The sequence below is a fragment of the Malus sylvestris genome, chromosome 2 (genome assembly GCF_916048215.2).
Source record: "Malus sylvestris chromosome 2, drMalSylv7.2, whole genome shotgun sequence".
In the NCBI taxonomy this organism is placed as follows: Eukaryota; Viridiplantae; Streptophyta; class Magnoliopsida; order Rosales; family Rosaceae; genus Malus; species Malus sylvestris.
In genome coordinates this window covers 25,358,789-25,381,053 of record NC_062261.1, presented here as the reverse complement: position 1 = coordinate 25,381,053, position 22,265 = coordinate 25,358,789, and the positions used below count along the sequence as shown (strand labels likewise).

The following is a 22,265-nucleotide window of genomic DNA, read 5'->3' as shown; positions in this document are numbered from 1 at the left end:
CAGTATTTACATCTACAAAATATTTAACATCATCTACTAAATATTAAACGACCCCAAGCAAAAACAAAAAATTCACTGTCTAAGCATCAAAAAAGATTTTACAATGGTCTAAATAAGACCAATAAAGTGCGATTGACACTGATTGAGATGGGTTTACATTTTTATGGTCAAATTGTTTTTGGACATTGCAAGGTTACTGCCAACTCAACATTTGTTTTTCTTATGATTTGTAGGCTTTTAAATTGATGTATGCGTTGGGAATTTCGGAGTTTAGTCATGTTTTGTATTTTACAGATTTGAGTAGTGTGTTTTTTCAATGGTGTTATTTTTTTTTAACAATTTATGATGCTGTTTGTAAAATTTAGTCATAATTCTTTTTAACTACTATTATATTGTTTGATTTCAATTCCTAGTTACTTCTTTTGTTAAATTTAACCTTGATTATGTTGGTAAATCTTTAACACTTTAAGTTGAAATACATACACAGTATTGTGTATGTTGCTGAGCATTTTGAGTGTGTTCTTTTTGTGTGTTGAGAGTCAAGAGTGCACTATTCACAAAGGCAAACAAGGGACATCATCTACTTCGTATGGAAAGAAGAGGTTCATTTGGTTGTGATTACTTTTTTTATTTGGTTAAAATGGAAGTTGGTTGGCTTGCGTCTAATTCAGTCACCTGCTTGCACAGGTTGAAGTAACTGGTTTATTAATGCTGGTGACCGAGATCAACCCAAGTTCATGTGAAAACGATATCGTAATTTTCGTTATGGTGAGATCTGAGAACTTTGAACCTTTTTTTTTTAATCTTTTCCGTTTTTGAAATTAAGAAATTGAATTACTTATCTATACCTTTTTTGTTATCATTCACTGAGAATTTGTTAATTGCTTTAATATATGAGGTAGGATTTCTATATTCTAAGCTCCATTTCTCACCTTTAGAGATTGCTTGATTTCATATTGTGAAATAGTTTATGAATTTTCATATTAAGTGTGTCAATATGTTGTCACAGGAATTTAATTAGATGTGATAAGTTGATGTGTTTATACCTTTGAAACATAATTTTTCGCACAATTTCTACTCTGGCAGCAATGCACCGCAACAACGCATGGGCAAAACTTTCTAGTCGGTTCTAATTTCCAATTTTTTTTTTTTTTTGGTAAGCAGTTAATAAAAGAACACAAATAATTAACTTGTATAGCGTCTCTGTTTTCAATTATTGATGTGAAATATTCTAACACTCAAATTAAAACCCTATAATTGTAGTATATGAAAGTAGGGATCGTTTTAGGGCGGAGATTAGAAGGGATGCTAATCTACTTAATTTAAACTTTAAAACACTAAACTAGACTCTTATGACTCAAAACTGACCAAATTGACTGAAAACAACAAAACTAAGTTAAAAAGATTCAAAACAAATACTAAAGAGTGATTTGGATGAATTCTAAACTAACTTGATTCAAAATACTAAATGCGGACAAATTTGATCGAAATTAACTAAACTAAGACACTTAATTAAAAGAGGGATTGATTTGGACGAAATTTAACTAAACTAAACAGATTGCAAAACAAAGCAAATTAGGTGAATTAAATGATGAAAACTTAGCCAGAGTACCCATGACATATGCATATACAAACCAATTTCCAGTTATTATTCCTTTTATCTATGAATGACAACACCCCAAGTTAACCGTGATAGCATAAATTAACCATCAGATTTTCCTTAATTCATTGAATTGGACGGGATACACATCACAACCAAATTATCCTTATCAAGTTCCCTAACTATGAAAAGCATGATAGAGAGACATATCAAAGGTCATTAAGTTCTTTGAAAACCATAAGTATTGACATGACATTCGTAACTATGAAAAGCATGATACTCCTGTCTAGGATTTACTTAACACAATCATGACTAGTGACTTCCACTACTTGTGAATATAAGTTCATAACGATTAGGTGAAACTCCTTTACACTCTAGCATCAAATTCATGCATGCAAATTAAGTGTCGACCCTTAATCAACATACATAAACAAGTTTTGATAACTTAGATAAGCAATTCACATTCAAGACTCAAGAAACAATAACTGAATGTAATCAATTCATATAAAACATATAATCATGGCTTCGAATTCACCTTCAACTATAAAGAAATTAGTTCCTCATGTTCGCAATTAAACAAAGACAATTACATTTAAACATTGAAAACAAAGATAGAATACGCCTAGAAATGTTCCAACAATCCAACGTCTTGAATGGCAAGCACGGCTCTAGGGGCTCCTCTCCTGTCTCCTTGCAAAGCTGCGACACTAAAGAGATGTACGGCATGAAATTGTGATGGAAGATGGTCTGAATTGTGGTGAATGGTTGTTTGTACGAATATATGGGGGGTGGTGGTTCGAAATTGTGGTAGAAAATATGTATTTATATGCTAGGGCTTTCACAATTTCTAAAGTAAAAAGGATTACACAATCCTAGGATGAAAGGGAGTAGGAAATTCGTTAGATTTCTAGGGGGAAAAGGATCAGGTTATTTGCATTATTTCAGGGCTTCTAGAATTAGATATTAGGTATTCTAATGTGATAAGGAGTCCCCCTTACAGCTGGAATTAAGGTAGGATAAGATTGAGATATGATAGAATAAGATAAGGTTCGATAATGTTTTGAATAATGTTCCTTCCTTTTAGCTGATTCCTTATCTTCTTTGTCTTGACTTTATTTCTCCAGATTTGTAGCACATTCCTAGTCTCTTTGAATTTCAAAAACATCCATCCACCTTGCTCCATGCATGTGCTATTCATTCTTGGCCCAAAACTGCTCTACAATGCTCCAAAATGCACTTTTTTGTCAACTTTGTCATTTGGACCTACAAACACACGAAAATAGCTTAAAACACTCTAATAAACATAAACTAACTACGAAAATGCAAGAAAACAAGCTAACTAAGTCGCATAAATATGCTCCTATCAATTATATAAAAAGACGAGGCGTTTTCATTTGCTTGACTAAAACGACCAATTATATTTGTTTGTAATTTTTCCAGTAAGTAGATAGGAATGAACCAATTATTAAAAGGAAAACTAATGAAAAAGGCTAAAAAACTTTGAGTTTTAACGATAAGGACAAAAAAAATGGTAAAGTGAATAGTACCAGGATTGACTTTTTAGTGTAAAAATATGGTTTTTCGTTAAAGTGAACAGTACCGCGGGCTTTTCGTTAAAACTTTCTTAATTAAAGCCTTGAATATTTCCCCTACAAAGACAACAATCCTTTTGTTTGCTCAGTGATCGTAAACCATGCTATCAGATTACGTCGGCTTATCAATCAATCAAATTGAAGAATGTGGAATTAGGAAGAGATACACATCAAGGATAGTATTCAAGACATGCATGTTGTATTCTTTTTCCTTCGACTAGGATTTTTTTCATTGAATTTTTCCTATCAAGGTTTTAACGAGGCAACATTAACTTACTTAACGCTATATCAATAATTCAAGAAAAGATGCACTCTCTTTCCTTTGCTACGGTTATTTCTCACTACATTTTGCATAGCAAGGTTTAACGAGACAACTAATGGTGATGTATGGGCATTCAAGAGGTAGTGTTGTAAAAGTTATGTGAATGAATGCCATATGGCTTAGTCAAAAGTGAAAAAATAAGGACTAAAAATTGTGGTATTGTCATAGTTTTTTTTTTTGTTATTATTGGATAACAGGGTTTTCAACTTGCATTATTTGTGAAAGAAATAATACCAATATCTCTCTCTTCTCTTTACCTGCATTATTTGTGTGATATATTACATATATTCCATTTTTATCTCTAACAAAGGTTATCTTTTTCTCACTTTTACCTATTTATAACATTGTTTGATTTTTTTTTTTTTTAATGTAAACACATACACATCGGTTCTAATATTCTCTTTTCTTTTTGGTAAGCAGTAGATAAAAGACAACACAAATAATTAACTTGTATATTGTGTCTGGCTTCAATTATATAAAAAACAAGACGCGTTTTCATGTGCTTGACTAAAACGACTAATTAGATTTGGTTGTAGATTTTCCAGGAAGTAGATAATAAGAATGACCCCTCGTTTGAATAAAAAAGATTGGAATGACCCAATTAATTAAAGCATTAAATATTTCCCCTGCAAGGACAACGAGCAATCCCCTTGTTTGTTCATCGATCGTAAACCATGGCTCTTGTGAGAGCTGCTCAAGGAACATCCTCTGATTCCAACACTTGTCGGGGTTACCGTTACGATGTTTTCTTGAGATTCAGAGGCGAAGACACTCGCAGGACTTTTACCGACCACCTCTACACGGCCTTGAACAACGCAGGATTTCTAACGTTCCGAGATGACAACGAACTTGACAGAGGAGAAGATATCAAGCCAGGACTACAGAAAGCAATCCGGCTGTCACGAACATCTGTTGTCGTGTTTTCCAAATATTACGCGTCATCCAAATGGTGCCTTGATGGGCTTGTCATGATCCTTGAACACAAGAGGACTACCTCGGACCATTTAGTATTACCAATCTTCTACGATGTCGATCCATCCCATATGAGGAAGCAGACGGGAAGCATTGGAAAAGCATTTGCTAGACACGAGAAAACTCAGTTGCCGAATACGGTGAGGCGATGGAGGAAGGCTCTTGTTGAGGTTGCTGATCTAGCAGGGATGGTCTTACCAAATGAAGCTGATGGGTAACTTTCATTTTCTCTCTTTTATCTTTATAATGTCAATATTGGAAGGGTAATTTGTTTTTTTAACCAACAATTTGTTTTGCCTTCATTTTTCACATGAACAATTTGTTCTCATCTCTAAACCCCATGTGTCCTGAAGTTGTCGAGTTCGAATTTCCTCCTCTCAGCTTAAATTAATTTGGTTATCTAGACTTGACATCTCAGCTTAAATTAGTTCGGTTATCTAGACTTGACATACGTGCATACTATACTTCTTTTACAAAAAATGCAAATAATTACTTTCATAATTGTTGGATGTATGTCAACAATCTGTGATAATTTATATATGCTAATAAATAATAAATGCAATAGGAATTAACAGAATATAAACTAGAATATGAATTATAAAAACAAACAACTTGAAGATCGAGGCTTGCGTACCGCAATGTCCTTGAAACAGAAATTTCGTCCATACTCTGTGCTTGCAGTTCTACGGACGTCTGCTTCATCAGGATTCAACGATCAAGTTAAAATTCCAATACCGGAAAATTTAACTTCTAGCGAATTTAGTGTGGTTCTCTCAGTAAGAAGGTTTAGGAATGTAGAAGATGAAGTTGATTATTTTCTGTGTTTTAGATGCTATGCAGATGAATGTATATATAGCAGATGGATGCCTGTTTGCAACAGGTATGAGAATGGGGTGTGACTGTTGGGAGACATCTCTTCAGAGGGATGCTTTGCTCTGTGTTCAGAAAGAACTCTCAGACTTCATCTGAAAGGATGAGTCTTTTCATAAAAAATAATTAATTAATTAAATTCGAATTTAATTAAAAATAATTAAGTAAATTCGAAAAATAATTAATTAAATAATTTAATTATTAGAGCCCAAGGCCCATCTTTTGACAATTAAATATATATTAATTATATATTAATTACCAAATAATTAATACACCCCAAAGGTGAGCCCAATTTTAGTCTCCAGGCCTATTACTCCAATCACTTTCTTTAAAGGACAAAGCTTTATAAAGTGATAAAATCTTTTGGAAATGGCCAATGTGGGACAAGGAAATTTCTACTCAAACTACTCAAATTTCCAACAATAATTTCGTTTCCCTTGTTTTATGTTGGCACCAACGTTTAGCTTCCCTTGTTTTATGTTGTCACCAAAGTTTCATTTTAATTTTTAACCTAACCTAAGCATGCTATCAAAATAATGTATAAGTTTAGCTTCCCTCCAGTTGTTCGTACCTATATAACTTTCTTAGGTACACAGCATGTTTGATTTATATTTTATTTTGTTTGCAAATTCTTAGGCACGAGTCAAAGTTTATCACACAAATTGTTAAGGTGATAGGTGACAAGCTAATTCGCACGCCCTTGAGTGTTCAATCCAACTTGATTGGAATCCAATCTCTAGTCAAACACATCAATTTATGGTTACAAGATGGATCAACTGATGTTGGTATAGTTACTGTGTATAGGATGTCTGGAATAGGGAAGACAACCATTGCTAAAATATGTTTACAATTCAAATTTCAAATTTCACAAGTTTTGAAGGAAGCAGCTTTGTTGAAAATATCAAAGAAACGGCAAATCAACCGAATAGGTTAGTTCAAATACAAATGCAACTTCTTTATGATATTTTGAAGGGGGGAAAGGAGAAAGTACACAACGTTAGTGAAGGAATAAGTAAGATTGAAAGAGCCATAAGCTCTAGAAGAGTTCTTCTTGTTCTTGATGATGTAGACCATATGGACCAATTAGATGCAATACTACGGAAGAAAGATCAGTTTTATCCCCGGAAGCAAAATAATCATAACAAGGCGTGAAAGGTTGCTAAAGGCACATCAAGTTACTGAGGTCCACAAGGTTGAAACTTTGGATTACGATGAACCATTGGAGCTCTTAAGCTAGCATGCATTTGGCCAGGACCATCCCCGTGAAGGTTACATGGAATATTCAAAAGAGCTAGTGCAACATAGTGGAGGACTTCCATTAGCTCTTCAAGTTTTGGGTTCTTCTTTGTTAGGTGAGAGTATGGATGTGTGGAAAAGTGCATTGGAGAAGCTAAAAGTCATTCCTAATGACGAAATCATGAAGAAACTAAGAATAAGCTATGACAGTTTACAAGATGACTATGATCGGAAATTATTCCTCCACATTGCTTGTTTCTTAATAAGAAGGGACAAAAACTACATTGTTAAATAATGGATTGATGTGATTTCTATACAACTGTTGGCATTCGAAATCTCATTGATAGATGCTTGGTGAAAATTGATAATGATAACAAGGTGAACGTGCATGACCTGATTCGTGACATGGGAAGAGATACAGTTCGCCTAGAATTAGAAGAGCCTGGGAAACGTAGTAGATTATGGTGCCATAAGGATTCTTTTGAAGTATTGAGAGAAGAATGTAAGAAACATATCTTTCATGTCTTTATATGGTTTTCTCTTCTTGTGAAAAATATCCATACTAATGTTGTTCCACTTTTTTGTCCTTAGGGTACACAAACAATCCAAGGTCTTGATTTGGACATGCATGGGCATCTTGCAAACAGTCCAATACACACAAATGAGACAATCTTTGAAACCAATGCATTTGAAAGGATACACAAATTACAACTACTCATCTTAGACGTGTACAGCTGGAGGGATATTATGCAGATTTCTCTACAGGATTAAGATGGTTGTGTTGGCTTGAATTTCCTTTGGATTCTATACCCATTGATTTTCCTTTGGAGTGTCTAATTGTTCTTGAAATGCAATATAGTAGCTTGAGAGAAGTCTACAAAGGAACAAAAGTATGTTACTCTGTGCATCTCAATTCCTTTTCCTTCTTTTTCATTTTAAAGTTTTGATTCGTTGACTAATTGCATATGTTAGAATTAACTCCCACAAATTTTATTTCTCTTTTTTCTTTATTTTAAATTTTTTTTTCTTGCTGTTTCTGTAGACATTGAAATTTCGGTGGCATAAATGTTAGTCATTGCGTTAAGATTACATTTGTAAACATTGAAATTTTGGTGAAATAAATGTTGACCATTGTATTAAAATTACAACCTTCATTCACTTCACCTACATCATACACTAAGTTCACCTACAACATCCACCAAGTTTCACCTACAAACATCCACCAAGTTTCACCTACAACATCCACCAAAATTCACCTACAACATCCACCAAAACAAATGGATGGTGGTGATTTGTTCCCAAAGCCTATAAATAGGCTCCTCCATCAAAGAATCAAGGAACCAATTCACAAATACATTTCTCTACTCCCAAAATGGAAGAGAATACTCCCCACACATCCAAAATCCTTGAAGCTTTGAAACTCTAAAGCTTTCAAGCATCCAACCTCCCAAATTCAAGCAAATCCCGAAGGATCAAGAAAGTCCTCTTCGTTCTTCGTCAAATCCTCCTTCAAGATCAAGCCCCAACGGCCCTTGAAGAACTTCCACCAATTCAAGATCAAGCCTCGACGGCCCTTGAAGAAAGTGTTCAACAAATCCACACAATTGTTCATCCTAAGATCAAGCCCCGACGGCCCTTTTGGATCAACAACATCACCAAATCCACATAACTGTTCATCCTAAGATCAGGCCTCAATGGCCCTTTGGATCAACAACATCAATAAATCCACACAACTGTTCATCCCAAGATCAAGCCCCGACGGCCCTTGGATCAACCATCCACCAATTCAAGATCAAGACCCAAAGGCCCTTGAAGAACTTCCACCAATTCAAGATCAAGCCCCGACGGCCCTTGAAGAAAGCACCATCGTTCATCATCCGTTCATCTTAAGATCAAGCCCCAACGGCCTTTTGGATCAACAAACGTCGACAAATCCATACATCCAACCGTTCTTCAAGATCAAGCCCAAAAGACCTTGAAGATCCGTTCATCACTGTTCTTCAAGATCAAGCCCAAAAGCCCTTGAAGATCCGCTCATCACCGTTATTCAAGATTAAGCCTCAACGGCCCTTGAAGAAACACTCATCCTCAAGATCAAGCCCCAACGGCTCCTTGAAGATCCGCTCAAATCCACCTTCAAAGATCAATTCCACGGCCCCTTGAAGAAACTTCCAACAGTTCATCCAAGATCAAGCCTTGATGGCCCTTGGATCAACGAAACATCCACAAATCAACACCTTACGGAAATCGAATCAGATGATCAAATTTGAGAGAGATTGTAACCCAAAATCATCAAACACAAATATTTGTTTGTGCACGTTGTTCTTGTCTCTTTCGTTTCAGGAATTTTCCGTGTTCACAAATTGGCACGCCCAGTGGGACAATCTCTACCTCTCATCTCTTTCTCCGTTCAAGGAATCCAAACACACCTCAAAGTCAATGGCATCAAGCAAGGGACAAGCCGTTCTTGCAATCACTGAGGGAAGGATCCTAAGCACTTCTGCCGCAAATGGACAATCCATTGGTGCCACAACCACTCCTCAGCATGCCACTTCAAAGTTGGTGCCGCTAAAAGAGCAAAGGGAGCATCAAAGGTGTGAGTCTGTCATCAACCTAACCTCGTTGGGGGCACCGAAGCATGTTGCTGAGGCACACAAGATGACATCCCAAAACAACCAACGACGTTCTTCGTCAGCATCTTGGATGTCTAAAGGAAAGTCACGTCTATTGGTTACACAAGTCATGACCATCGGCGTTACCTCCATCGAAGAACAACTGGCTCAAATGAATGAAGCAATCGCAAGGCTAACCCGAACTGTGGAAGAAAAAGACTTGCAAATCGCTGCACTCGTCAGTCGACTGGAGCCACAGGACGGCGAGAACCCTAACCCAGAAGATGAGCCTACGGTGGAGAGAATCGATGTGAAGCCGGAGCCAGACCAAGAAGCGGCACTCATGGGATTTCTTTCTATCCAGCAGTTGCAAGAGATGATTGCCAGCACCGTCAAGGCACAGTACAAAGGGAGCTCAAATACCTCCGGGTTGTATTCAAAGCCTTATTCAAAGAAGATTGATGCTCTAAAGATGCCGAGGGGATATCAACCACCAAAGTTCATGCAGTTTGATGGAAAAGGAAACCCAAAGCAGCACGTTGCACATTTCATCGAAACTTGCAACAACGCGAGGACGGAAGGAGACTACCTCGCCAAGCAGTTTGTGCGCTCGCTGAAAGGAAACGCCTTTGAGTGGTACACGAACCTAGAGCCTGAGTCCATCAACAGCTGGGAACAGTTGGAAAGGGAATTCCTCAACCGCTTCTACAGCACCCGCCGCACTGTGAGCATGCTAGAGCTAACGAGCACAAAGCAGTGGAAGGACGAGCCAGTCATTGACTACATCAACAGATAGCGCACTCTAAGCCTCGACTGTAAAGACAGGCTATCGAAAACCTCTTCAATTGAGATGTGCATCCAAGGCATGCAATGGGGTTTACAATACATCCTTCAAGGCATTAAACCACGGACCTTCGAGGAATTGGCCACCCGTGCCCATGACATGGAGTTGAGCATCGCTCATCATGGGAAGAAGGAACCGATCACCGACTACAAGAACGACAAAGTTCTTGAGACAAAGGTGGAGAAGACTGCATGGAAACCCACCAAGGAAGCGATGACGGTCAACACATCTCCCGTCAAAATCCCTATACGAGGCAAGGCGATTCAAGCTGAAGCTTTTCGTGATCAAGAGATGCGTAAACGCACTTTGAAGGAGCTTGAGGAGAAGACTTATCCATTCCCCGACTCTGATGTGGTTGCCATGTTAGAAGACTTGCTGGAAAAGAAGGTGATTGGCTTGCCTAAGTGCAGACGGCCAGAAGAGATGAATCGCACCGACAGTCCAAGGTACTGTAAATTCCACCGCTTCATCAGTCATCCGATAGAAAAGTGCTTCGTGCTGAAAGATCTCATCATAAAGCTGGCTCAGAAAGGAATCATTGAGCTAGATCTTGACGATGTGGTGAAGTCAAACTATACCACCATCACTTATGGCTTTTCCAACTCAAAGTTTTCACCTCAACTGCTGGGGGCATCCTCAAAGATAAGCAAAGTTGAAGGATGGACTCAAGTCACTCCTAAGAAATTGCACAAGAAGCATACGTCTCATCCACAAGTCCGCCAATCGGAAAGGGGGCAAAGCAGCTCTTGTCAACCTTCAAAGCAACGTGAAAGTGTTGAAGATGATGAAATTGCGACACAAAGATCGTCTGTTGCCATCACGATGCGCGACTTCTTGCCCGAAGACTTCTTCAATCACGCGATCAAAGTTGCTTGCTATGAAAATTGTGAGGAACGCCTCTCCAAAATTGGTTGACAAATCTACCAAAAAAATTCTCCTCGCCCGCACGAGTCTAAACTGCATGGCACAAAGCTCCTAGTCTGCACGAGCATAAAAGGCAACACCAATGCTCCTTGTTCGCATGAGTCTAAACTGCACAAACCAAAGCTCCTTGTCCGCACGAGCCTAAACTGTAGGACACGAGGCTCCTCGCCTGCACGAGCCTAAACTGCATGATACAACACTCCTGGTCTGCACAAGCATAAAAGGCAACATAAACGCTCCTGGTCTGCACGAGCATAAAAGGCAATATCAAAGCTCCTTGCCTGCATGAGCTGAAACTGCAAACGGCACCAAAAGCTCCTTGCCCGCAAGAGCATAAACTGTGTACGGCAAAATCATCATCAAAATTACTATTAAATTCATCACTCATTTGAACTACGTTATGGCTTGATCTCCTCTTTGGAAGGGTACGTAGGCGGCTCGAACATTCAATTTCGAGTTCAGTCATATCAAAATAAAAAAATATATATAAAAGTTTTATTAAAGAAAGTCAATTTTATTACAAAAGAATAAATAAATAAATACATATGTTATTATGTATTTACAAAAAAAAAAAACAAAACAAAACAAAACAAAACAAATGCATTGAGAGAAATAAAGTCCGTTTTTATTTATTTTTTCTGGAAATTTTACATAAATTTGCATTATACATATTTAAAATAAATAAATAAATAAATCAAATCAAATTTACAAGAGGGGATCTTCAAGGACGATCAGGTGCCGCCTCACCACTCGGCAGAGCTCCAGAAATGAGAGGCGCCGGAGGTTGACTGTTTGAAGCCACACCATTCGGCGGAACTCCAGGAGGAAGAGGAGCCAAAGGTTGATCATTTGGAGCTTCATTACGCGGTACAGCCCCAGAAGACGAAGGCAAATGCTGCTGGAACAAACCCACAAACCTCTGATGATCAAGTAAAATTTGACCATCAGATTCGTGCATCTGGTTAATCTTCCTGTTCATGTTTGTCGCATAGCTATGTGCGAGCTTATGCAACTGTTTATTCTCCTGCTTGAGCCCTCTAATCTCCTGTTTGAGACTCATCACTTCAACCGCCAATGATTCAACTTGACGGGTTCGAGCAAATAGGCGTTGAGCCATATTAGACACAGAACCTGCACACTGCACACTGAGAGCCAGAGAATCCTTAACAGCCAACTCATCAGACCGTTTGGAAAGTAGTCTGTTATCTCTGGGAGTGACAAGGTTTCGGGCCACCACCGCAGCGGTCATATCATTCTTCACCACCGAATCCCCAACGGTAAGAGGACCAGTAGGGGATATGAAGGATGGGCGCCATATGTTATCTGGAGAAGACGGGACTACCTCTTCACCAAGGTTCAAATCAAAACGACGGTCGGAGGGTCCAGACTTTTTCAAAGATGTTGAAGAAAGAAGAGGTCGGACAAATCAAGATCTTAGAAGTGCAAGAAGGGAGTTTCTACAAACGAAAATTCAAGTGTGCTTTGAAACGAACTGCGTGCCTCTATAAAGATCAACACTCGACGGGATTTCAAATATCGAAGAGGCGAGCTCAGAATTCGAAGAGGCCAATTCAAAAATCAAAGAGGCAAGCTCAGAAATCGGAGAAGCATCTTGCTTTTCCAGACGCGTTAGCACCCGTCACGCGCAAACTCAGCTTTGCGGAAATCACGGGCAATTTGTTAAAGCGCCAATCCCAGATATCGAAAAGGCGCCAGTCTTTTTCAGCCTCGTCAGCACCCGTCACGCGCAAACTCAGCTTTGCGGAAATCACGGGCAATTTGTCGAAGCGCCGATCCCAGATATCGAAGAGGCGTCAGTCTTTTTCAGCCTCGTCAACACATGCACACTCAGCTTGACGAAAATTACGGACAATTTGTCGAAGATTTCTGATAAAGAAGAAAGCACGTGAAGCCATACTGATCAATCACACATTGGTTGCCGACACGAGTAAAAGAATAGTACCTTTACAGGTACTAAAGAATTTCCTATAACTGTCCACCTTCACCCTCCATAGCAAGGCAGACATACATAACCTTTCTTCATCTCCGAGAACCTTTCTTCATCTCCAAGAATGCCTTCCCAACGAAGCCTCTCGAGTCACTCAGTGTTTCTTATTCCTTGGGGTACCTCTGCAAACAAATGACACCAAAGCAAAAGTATCTCATATCACCAGGGTAGAAAGCAAGAGTATCTCATATCATGCGTTCTCCCTGTCCTTTCCTTTGTCCTTGTTCTTACCTACAAAGACAAGGATAAAGAAAACAATATGCCGGAACCTCCACTCAAACTTGGATGCCACATTTGCCTGGAGAACAAATAAGGCAAGTGAAAATGATACCTTGTAGCATGTGGAGACAACGTGCAGAAGAAACAAGCAGAGAAGAATGTAGTTTTCACAGTCAGCTCAGCAGAAGGAGTCCGAGCTGAGGAACTCAAGAAGCTGCCACATCTGCCTGAAGAAACAAGCAGAGAAAAATGCAACCTGCACAGTCAGCTCAGCAAAATGAGTCTGAGCTGAAGAACTCGAGAAGATGCTACATTCTACCAGAAGAATAGATAAGACAAGGGAAAATGATACATTGAAGCATGTGGAGACAAGCACAACAAAGCACGTGTCGATTCATCCGCTACTTCTTCAAAATCAAAAGTATCTCATATCATCAGGTTTGCAATCACTCTGGGTGGAGGACTCGTTTTGACCCTCAAATTCTTGGGTCGACTTGCTAGGCATTGTGGGTTGCATGTGCCGTTTCACCAGCCTTGAATCAAGTCCTTAAAGATCAAGTCACCAACTGGAAGAAGAGCCCATCAATCTTGAAGATCATACCATTGACCAAATTGCTCAGGTGTGAATTAGAAAGATTGAACAAAGCAACAAGTCGTCACCTTCACCTCGTGCCTACTTGCCATGTGTTCGAGTCAACCTTCAAGAATCAAGCATCAACGGCCCTTGAAGAAGTTTCCGGCCAAATTCAAGATCAAGCCTCGACGGCCCTTGAGGAAATCACAAGTCCGATTCAAGATCAAGCGTCCACCATATTTGAATCAAATCCAGTTCAAGAATAAGCTGTGGAAAATCAACAATTGGAGGAATCCAAAAAATCCTCCAACCCAGTTCAAGATCAAAGCTGTGGAAAGTCAACAAAGCGCAAAAACAAATACGTGCCGATTCATCCACTACCAAAGCCAAAGATCATCTACCACATAAAGCTCCTTGTGGTCCAATTTCAACCTTCAAGATCAAGCCTCGACGGCCCTTGAAGAAATTTCAAACAAAGTCCAAGAACAAGCCTCAACGGCCCTTGAAGAAATCTCCAGCCCAATTCAAGATCAAGCCTCGATGGCCCTTGGATTGACAACTACATTAAGGGACTTCAAAACGCATCTCCTACATGTAACAAGCACATGTATACAACGCGCCTTGAAGTGGGGGCATTTGTAGACATTGAAATTTTGGTGGCATAAATGTTAGCCATTGCATTAAGATTACATTTGTAAACATTGAAATTTTGGTGAAATAAATGTTGACCATTGTATTAAAATTACAACCTTCATTCACTTCACCTACATCATACACTAAGTTCACCTACAACATCCACCAAGTTTCACCTACAAACATCCACCAAGTTTCACCTACAACATCCACCAAATTTCACCTACAACATCCACCAAAACAAATGGATGGTGGTGATTCGTTCCCAAAGCCTATAAATAGGCTCCTCCATCAAAGAATCAAGGAACCAATTCACAAATACATTTCTCTACTCCCAAAATGGAAGAGAATACTCCCCACACATCCAAAATCCTTGAAGCTTTGAAACTTTAAAGCTTTCAAGCATCCAACCTCCCAAATTCAAGCAAATCCCGAAGGATCAAGAAAGCCCTCTTCGTTCTTCATCAAATCCTCCTTCAAGATCAAGCCCCAACGGCCCTTGAAGAACTTCCACCAATTCAAGATCAAGCCTCGACGGCCCTTGAAGAAAGTGTTCAACAAATCCACACAATTGTTCATCCTAAGATCAAGCCCCGACGGCCCTTTTGGATCAACAACATCACCAAATCCACATAATTGTTCATCCTAAGATCAAGCCCCAATGGCCCTTTGGATCAACAACATCAATAAATCCACACAACTGTTCATCCCAAGATCAAGCCCCGACGGCCCTTGGATCAACCATCCACCAATTCAAGATCAAGCCCCAAAGGCCCTTGAAGAACTTCCACCAATTCAAGATCAATCCCCGACGGCCCTTGAAGAAAGCACCATCGTTCATCATCCGTTCATCCTAAGATCAAGCCCCAACGGCCTTTTGGATCAACAAACGTCGACAAATCCATACATCCAACCGTTCTTCAAGATCAAGCCCAAAAGCCCTTGAAGATCCGCTCATCACTGTTCTTCAAGATCAAGCCCAAAAGCCCTTGAAGATCCGCTCATCACCGTTATTCAAGATTAAGCCTCAATGGCTCTTGAAGAAACACTCATCCTCAAGATCAAGCCCCAACGGCTCCTTGAAGATCCGCTCAAATCCACCTTCAAAGATCAAGCCCACGGCCCCTTGAAGAAACTTCCAACAGTTCATCCAAGATCAAGCCTCGACGGCCCTTAGATCAACGAAACATCCACAAATCAACACCTTACGGAAATTGAATCAGATGATCAAATTTGAGAGAGATTGTAACCCAAAATCATCAAACACAAATATTTGTTTGTGCACGTTGTTCTTGTCTCTTTCGTTTCAGGAATTTTCCGTGTTCACAGTTTCTTCCATCATTGAAGATCCTTGATGTGATCCATGATGTGAGTCATTCTCATGGCCTTAGTTAAACCATGGACTTCTCATACTGCCCCAATCTAGAGGAATTGATTCTTGTAGATTGTGGAAGCCTGCTTGATGTTCATGAATCCATTGGAAACCTAGAGAGACTTGTGTTCTTGAATCTGGAGGATTGCAAGAACCTTAGGATGCTTCCAAAGAACATGTGCATGCTAAAATCACTTGAGACTCTAATTTTATCTGGGTGCTCAAATCTTGATGAGATGAAGAAGATGAAATCTTTAAAAATGCTCGAAACCGATGGAATTCCCAGAAGTGAATTATGGCCCGGAAGAAGTTCAAGTATCTTGACTTATTTGCCATGTTCTTTAGTAGAGTTAAGACTTCGTAGTTGCAATCTTTTGATGATGCCTTTGCTACGGATTTAAGTAATCTATCCTTATTGCAAAGACTGTTTAGATGATAATCCAATTTGTAGCCTACCTGTTTTCATCAAAGGTTTGATGAAGCTAAATTCTCTCTCTTTTAATTACTGTAAGACGCTCGAATCACTTGTGGGGTTGCCAAAAATAACATTCATGGATGTATGTGGTTGCTTATCACTAAAACAAATAACCTTTCAATCCTATGGGTTGAGAGCGTTGACCTATAAGGGTGAGAACAAGAGTGTAATTGGAAATGAGGAAATTTTAAACAAGTTGATTGGGTTTGGAGTCCCGTTCAGGTGCCTCTCACTCACTCACTCACTCTCTCTCTCTCTCTCTCTCTCTCTCTCTCTCTCTCTCTCTCTCTCTCTCTCTCTCTCTCTTATCAGAATAAGTTGACTAATATAGTCGTTTCCGTGTCATTCATACAGGGACTTGATCAACATGGTATATGCATCACATTTTTTGCGGGGAATAAGGTTCTTGGCCGGTTCAGCTATAAAAGTACAAATTCCTCAATATCTTTTATTGTGCCTTCTCTTTCAAGTCAAAAAATTCGGGACTTGAATATATTTGCTACCTATGCAAACAAGGACTACAGTTGGAGTTATTCGCCTTATCCATGTATGAGTATTGAAGTGAGCAACAAAAGCAAGGGTATGAAATGGATATATAGCCCACGATTCTACCGTCGCCGTTTTGAAAGAGAGGAAGGAGAAGACACAACATGGTTGAGCCATTGGAAAATGGACAATGAAACAATAATATTAGAATGTGGAGATAAAGTGGTGGTTTCCGTAATGACGAGGAGACCGTACGAGATTTTTCGGGTAAAGAAGTTCGGGGTTGAGCTTGTGCAAGAGCACCAAGACAAGATGAGTACCCAACACAATACCACTCCAGATCCTAATGATCCATTTGTCATCGGTGGAGATTTGTCACCGCTAGAGAATGTATCAGGAGAATATATCTTTTGCTGGTTCAGAGAAGAAATGAAAAATACTGATTTTTGTAGGCTGAAAATGGTTGAAAACCCCATCATGGACTCAGGTAAATTATGCTCCATTAAAGCACTTAGGGGTCTACGCGTATTCATTTCATTTAAGTTTTCTCTAAATTTTCTGTTATTTGTATGTTTTTCAGACAAAGAAGAAGAGCAACAGATCCAAAATTTGATGTGCGGATCTTCCAGGTCGAATTACAGAGAGTTGTGGATCTTACCATTAACCGAGAGTTAACTTTTGGTCAACATGTCCCAAAACGTTCTAAATACTAAAATTAGTACTACAGGAGACTACGTGAAGTCTAGTGGACTTACATTGGTTAGAGAGTGACCTGAATATTTTCTGAAATGAATTAAAAATGAATTGTGAACTACAATTGACTTGATCCCTCAAAATGGTACGTAAGCAGTCTAACGAGAAGTTAAATGCAGCTATAAAATAAACGAGATTAAATTATAGTGGAAAATCATCAAAGAAAGAAATGTTAGAATGATTGTTAACCCTAAAGGGTAACAATGACATTTTTGGCCTACCATTAAATGTACATCCGAAAAAAATTGGCGGGGCGGGGCGTTACACATTTAATCCACTAAAATGAATAGTGATTAACCCTAATGAACAGTAATTGGCCAAATGCATCTCCACCCTAAAAAAATGAACTAGCATCCAGCCTATTAAAATATTATTATTTTTTTACAAAATAATAATAAAAAAATTAGTTTTAATTTTGGATAGGATTTTTAATCAATCTTATCACACCACATGTCATAATCCGAAGTACTATTTTGTGGATAGATTTTCAACCAATCCCCACACGCTACGTGTCACTATCTATTTACAATAATTTAGCCAAAATTTCAATAAGATTTTCAACCAATCTTATCACGCCACGTGTCATTATCCGAAAGTATTATTTTGTGGATAGATTTCTGATAAGATTTTCAACCAATCACGTAGTGCCTGACATTAACCAGAACCTCATCCTTTCTTTTTACCTTGAGGCCTTAAGGACTGACGAGTCTGCTGTGTCTTCGGCACTTCTTTAGGCGTCCCTTCTCGCTCTTCAAATGTGCCACCTTCATGTTCAGCCTGGTCTGCTTCTGGCGAACTGTATAGAGGGATGTTGTGCATGACAACTTCTGGACCGGTTGGCACAAGTTTGTATATGGGATAATCTTTGACAACATCCCAACATTCCCATCTGGTGAATGATTTGTTGTTGTTCTTCGTATTGTAGAATGCTTGTGCTTGTAGTGTCTATAAAATGTGGGATAATACAATCAAGATTCTAAAAAACGCTAGGCGCTAGTCAGGCGGTGGACTAGCGCCTAGCGCCTAGACGGATTTACATAAATTTACACTATATATTATAAAATATGAGTATATGTGTATAATTTTAGGACTTTTTTTTTTCTAATTTTATGCAAAGAATATTGGGCCTAGTTTGTTTTTTCTTTGAACAAAATAGTTGGCTACAAAATGAACCCAACTTGAAAGAAAAGCCATTTTTTTCAATTAAACCGACAGCTTTTTCGGTTTTTCCAATGATAGTCCCAATCAACCATCACTTGTTTAGTGGCTCTAGGCTTGCATTTATTATCAACATATCTCATCTTCTTTCTCTCTCTGCAGAGAGATCCCCTTCTCTCTCTTTAGTCTATTTTTGGTCGGATTCTCTCTTTAGTCTTTAGTTATGCCTTTCTTTTCCTCCCATTTCCAGTTTTTCTTTCGACTCTCTCTCTCTCTCTCTCTTTCTCTTCTCTTCAACAGAACGGACGAAAGAGACAAAACGGGCGAATCTCTTCAACAGATTCCCTTCTCTCTCTACAGTAAAACCCAACGAACGGATTATGTGTATTGTTTTAAAGATTTGGGTTGTGGGTTGTGGATCGTGCGAATGCGAGGGGAGATTTGCAGAGCATCGGCTGCAGCCTAGCACCGCCTAGGCCGCCTTGAGAGCCTAGAGACTAGGCGGCCGCCTAAATCCTTCCCGCCTTACCTGAACGATTTAGCCCAAATTGGATCGGGACTCCACCGCCGAGCGCCTAGGCGACCTCCTAGGCCAATTTTTAGAACATTGAATACAATATTATAAAATGCAGGTGTAACACAAATAAATAAATTAAAATATTGATGCGGGTGGAATACATATAAATAAATAAAAATATTGTCACATGATCCGCTAAACTTCTCCAACTACTCAGATTAGTGGAAGCATGAGAGAGCGCTTTTTCCAACAAGTAAGCGAGTTGTTGAGTTTTTTCCAACGACCTTAAAGACCTTGACTACTTCTTGTGTCTTTTCCAAGCCTATCGCAAAACGCTGTAGTAATTCCACTCCACATTTCTTGCAACTCCATCTCATTACCCATAATCGGATCATGAGTAATTTGAACATAGCATTAACACAATTTAACATCTTCGATAAGTTTCCACATAGCCTTTTTTTTTTCACATAACAGTATATGAAAGCTTTGGTTGAAAGTGTTGAAAATATTGAAATGTGGTGTAAGGTGGAAGATGATGGTTAGGTATTTATTGAAAAAAATAATAAAACTTTTTTTTCTGTATTTTTAATAATTTTTATTAAGTTAATTAATCTGGGCCGTTGGATTTGAAAAAGATTCAAATCCAACAACCTAGATGTGGACACATGGCCAACGGTCATAATTCTGACCCTTTTGTATTTTTTTTCCATTTTTGGGTGAAAATCATGGACTATTGATCTTAGAATCAAATGGCCCAGAACGTGCCATGTCACTAGTTGTTGGATTTGATTTTCAAATTTTTTTTACCTTGGAAATCCAACAGTCTAGAAAACTAGGCGTTGGAAATCCAATGGCCCATAATGAGGCACGTGGCATCTCAACGCTCCCTATGTTCCGCTTGCACAGGCAGGCCCCGCCTGCTTTTTCCTGTCAGGAACGCGCGGCCACTCGCTGTGTTTCCCACCTGCTTGACGTAAAAAAAAAAAGTAGGAGTGGCCTGTGACGTCATGTTGATGCCAGCGTGACGTCACATAGCCCAACACGTTTTGGGCCAGCTTAGAAGCTGGCTTGGGCTGGGTGTCAGCCTATTTGGATTCGCTAGAGCATTTTTTAGGTAGGTTGAGCTGTTTTTTAGGCTTTGTGTTAGCCTACCCCAATGGGGTAGAGTTGCTCCAATTTCCCTTATAGACTTCTGCATGTAAATGACTTTATATAAACAGCATGCACTGTATGATTAAACAACACACAAGATCAAAAGTGAAAGCAATAATACTAATATCCCTTCCCTCTCTTTACTTGCATCAGTTATGTGATACTTTGCTCCCATCCCACTTCTGTTTTTATCAATGGTTATCTCTCTCCCTCTCTCATTTTTGTCTGTTCATAACACTGTTTTTTTTTTTTTCGTTTCTTAATGTAAATACATCGGTTCTAATTTCCTTTTTTTTAGTAAGCAGAGATAAAAGACAACACAAATAATTAACTTGTATAGTGTGTCTCTGTCTTCAATTATTTAAAAAGACTAGACGCGTTTTCATTTGCTAGTGTTGTAGAACAGTGGATGTCCACTCAAAGAATTAAATAATGGATCCTTCCACTGTATGCTGAAGCTTCCTTCATACGACACATATTTTCTATATAAATACAAACCCCACACAAATCCAAATAAGTGAAGTTCACGGAAGAGATTGTGAAGGAGAGAAAGAGGAAAGAAAAAGAGAGGAAGAGGAGAGGAGAGAATAGTGAGAGTTATCTTTGTACTCATATTATTTCAAATTATAATGAAAGCACTACTGCTGCCCCGAGAACGTACTCCAGTCACATTGACTATAGAGGAACCTCGTAAATTTTTTGTCTTATTTATTTATTCCATTGCACACACCGCCGATTTTACAATACATTATCAACACGAGAAGCTCTCATGTTAGTGGAAAACATAGCGCCACAAATCCTGTTCACCTCCATCAGCTGGAGTCTCACAGATAAGAAAATCTTTTCATTTCATCTTCAAATCTCAGTACAATTGATTTTCTTGAAGTAACTATATATATTGTTGTATGACTGTATATCATCCTTTGCAGAAGCAAAAGAGTACAGACTCAAAATTCGTAAATAATTTGACAACCATGTAAACAGCCTCGAGATTCCAACTTGAGGACCTCGGATTGAAATACTTTCTTCTTGAAAGTTGTTCGTTCACTCAGTATCTACAACATATCAAAATTTCAGAAAACTTTAACGGTGTGATCGTCGCAGATGTTTGAAATACCAAACCCGTTTCTAATTTCCGCAGAAAACTGGACAGCCACCTTATGAGTACCAAAACTCCATTTTTGTAGCTCAAATCGAAATTGTTTCTTCACGAAAGTTGTTCGGTATCCTCTTATTGATATCATACTAAAATTTGAGCTAAATCTAACGGTTTTATCTTCTCATAAGTTATAGACACTCTTGACTCCAAAACTTATGGGAACCGTTTCGACTTTTTCGAAACTCACGGAGGAGGAACACCAATTGGAACTTATTGTTACTATTATTTCTTGAGTAACCAAAATTACTTCAGAACTATGAAAAAAAAAATAAAAAGGGAAATGGGGCCAAAGCCTTGAAATGATATGTTGCACCATGTGAAAGAAAACAAAAGGCAAAGTTGTTTTTTTTGGAATTGTGCAGCATGTGAGAAAAGAAAAGGTTTTGAAGCTTGGTGCTGACAGAAAGAAAAAAAAAATTAATTAACAAATAAAAGGGACAAAAGGAAGTGGCAAAATAAAAGGTTATGATACTATTTATTTATGTGAATGGTGTTGGCTTAAAATCCTTTCACAAGTTTTATTTATTTAAAGCAATTTATTTACAGTGGGTAGAATTATTACCCTTTGCTTTAAATCTTTGATATTTATGTGAATGGTGCTGAATCAAAGCCCTTGTCACAAGCTTTATTTACTTTAAAGCAATTTATTTACCATAGACGGTTTTACTACCTATTGCTTTAAGTTTTGATTTATGTGAATGGTGTTGAATTAAAGCTCTTGTCACAAGCTTTAGTTACTTAAATGCAATGTATTCATTACGGTTGGAATTACCGCCTATTGCTTTAA

General features: G+C 38.6%; 1 long non-coding RNA gene and 1 pseudogene across 1 annotated transcript; one reads left to right on the top strand and one right to left on the bottom strand.

Moving 5' to 3' along the window:
* Nucleotides 1-4,109: 4,109 nt before the first annotated feature.
* Nucleotides 4,110-17,414, top strand: LOC126602322 (disease resistance protein RUN1-like; annotated as a pseudogene).
* LOC126591577 (uncharacterized) lies at nucleotides 7,644-14,805 on the bottom strand. Its single transcript, XR_007612429.1, has 2 exons — nucleotides 14,630-14,805; nucleotides 7,644-7,848 (listed from the first exon to the last, which is right to left on the bottom strand). It is a non-coding gene; the product is annotated as an uncharacterized LOC126591577 (long non-coding RNA).
* Nucleotides 17,415-22,265: the final 4,851 nt, after the last annotated feature.